General features: G+C 42.1%; 1 long non-coding RNA gene across 1 annotated transcript; it reads right to left on the bottom strand.

Annotated features, from left to right (window-relative positions):
• Positions 1-403: 403 nt before the first annotated feature.
• On the bottom strand, positions 404-1,453 carry LOC125113319 (uncharacterized). Its single transcript, XR_007131413.1, has 2 exons — positions 1,279-1,453; positions 404-599 (listed from the first exon to the last, which is right to left on the bottom strand). It is a non-coding gene; the product is annotated as an uncharacterized LOC125113319 (long non-coding RNA).
• Between the last annotated feature and the right edge of the window lie 842 nt (positions 1,454-2,295).

The following is a 2,295-nucleotide window of genomic DNA, read 5'->3' as shown; positions in this document are numbered from 1 at the left end:
GCCTTGCACGCAGGCCTGGGGCAGGACTGTGATAGGCAGCTTGAATGTGTGGATGGTGTGGATGGTGTGGCGGGGCTGGGGAGGCCTCCTAGCCAGAGATGTAGATGACTTTGATGACGCATTCTGAAACTCAGCACCCAGTAACGGTCTATTAAGGGGTTCTTTGCATTTCCATGCAATCATTGGCCTTAAAGCTGCTGTATCAAAAGCCTGACCTTTAGGGTAAAATTAAAAGTGAAAATTAAAAGTTAAAATAATTTTAAAAAAATCACTGTAAGGCATAGTAAATCGTTGAGACAACAGGCCCAGTCATAGGCCGCTTGTATTTAATAGTAACTAACAGAATCTGTACACCAGATTGAATGACCTTTTAACTGCACGTAAATGGAAATTGGAGACAATGCAAATTTGAAATAAGCACTGCACCTGGTATGTTTAATTTGGGACATTGCATTTTCAAAAGCCCCTCCACTGTGGCCCACCTGTCCCTTGCATTTCTGTCTTGACAAGCAATGGTGACCTTCTTATAGAAGAATGGTTAAGAGTGCTTTCTGTTGCAGGTGTAGGGCCTTCTGTTGGCTCCGGACTTATCACAATATCTGTCAGACAACAATATCAGGCACAGGATTGAGACTGCTGATTAGTAAGATCAACGGCATGATTAAAGGCATGTAGATGAGTAATATTAAAAAGAATTCAGTTATTCATTTCGAGACCATTTAATCAAGGTACAATTAAAACAGAAGTTGAGAACTGAAATTAAAGAAGCCAAAATGAATCACATTTGACCCATAACTCCTCCCAGTGACTTTTTATGTCTCAGTCAGTCTCCAAGAGCAACTGCATGTCCCCTTCCTGGAGTGCTCTGTTTAGATCAATCCCACACCCTGCAATTCCTGCCCCATCTGGGTCCCTGGGGGTGTGTTCAGTGGGCAAGCAGGGCACCTTCCTGCTTATCTCTGCCGCCTCCTTCTTATCTCTGTATCAGGGCTTGTGCCTGGCAGATTCTGTTCTGGTCATGGTGAGGTACTCGTCTTTTCAGGATGGCTCCGCAGCTCGCCTCTCTGTCACAGCTACCCATCACGGGTAGCACTGAGTCTTAAGTCTGCTGGGTGAATTACCTGCCTGGGAGCTGACCCCTAACTTGCACTGGCCTCTGGCACACGTGATCCTCTCTAGCTTTGACTGTTCACCTGCTTGGTGATCTCCCAGTCTGTTAAGGTCTGAGTGCTCCTTGGGTTCAGAGGGCTCCAGCCCTGGTTTGTCCTGTCTTCTTACCTCCTCCGTGTTGTGTGTTGCTGTCTCGGTGCCGACGGTGCGTGCCCAGTTCCTCTCAGCCCAGATCTTCCCACGGGGGGATGCTGTCCTAGAAGCCCTGCTGGCTCTCGGAACTACTGGCTTGTGTCACGGAAAGACACTGGGCTGGAGTCAGAGACTCTAGCCCAGACTTTCTACTTCCTATTTGTATCATCTTAAGTCATGTGATTTCTTTGAGCCTCTGTTGCCTCATCTGCAAAACCCCAATGGTGATGATGATAATGATGAGAATACTTACCTGGCTTATCTTAAAGTGATTACTAGGACAATGATATTGGATGTATTTGCAGGGGGTTATTTGGCATCTATATATCCTCCTCTCAAACCTTTCACCCCTTAAAAAAATGAATCATTTGTTTTCTTGTATTGAGTTTTGAGAGTTCTCCATGTAATCTAGATACAAGTCTTTTATCAGATATATGCTTTACAAAAATCTCTCCCAGGCTGTACTCACCTTTTCATTCTCTTAATAGTATCTTTAGAGAAGCGAAAGATTTTAGTTTTGAAAAAGTTCAGTTTATTTTATAAATATTATTATTTTTCCCTTTGTGTCCTTCCTATTAAGGAAATCTTTGCCTACCTAAGATTGCAACTGAATATGTATTGCAGCTGAAAAATATGCAAATATGTTTTGCAACTTTTCTTCTAGAAGTTTTATAACTTTTGTTTTTATATTTAGGTTTATAATTTATTTTGGAGATATGAGTGTGTGTCTATCCATCTCATGTGAAGTCAGAGTCGAAGTTCATCATTAGTCATTTAAGGAAGCAACCATAATGAGGTATCACTGCATACCTTTAAGAATAGATAAAATTAAAAATCTGGCCAAACCAATTGTTGATGAAGAGTTGGAGGAATTGGAACTATACACACTTCCAGTGGGAATGGGTCAATAGTTTGATGGTTTTGTAAAAAATTAAACATTCATTTACCATGTGATACAGCTATTCCACTGCTAGGTATTTCCCCCAAAGAAGT

This window comes from Phacochoerus africanus, chromosome 13 (genome assembly GCF_016906955.1).
Source record: "Phacochoerus africanus isolate WHEZ1 chromosome 13, ROS_Pafr_v1, whole genome shotgun sequence".
Classification (NCBI taxonomy): domain Eukaryota; kingdom Metazoa; phylum Chordata; class Mammalia; order Artiodactyla; family Suidae; genus Phacochoerus; species Phacochoerus africanus.
This window is presented reverse-complemented; position numbering and strand designations above follow the sequence as displayed.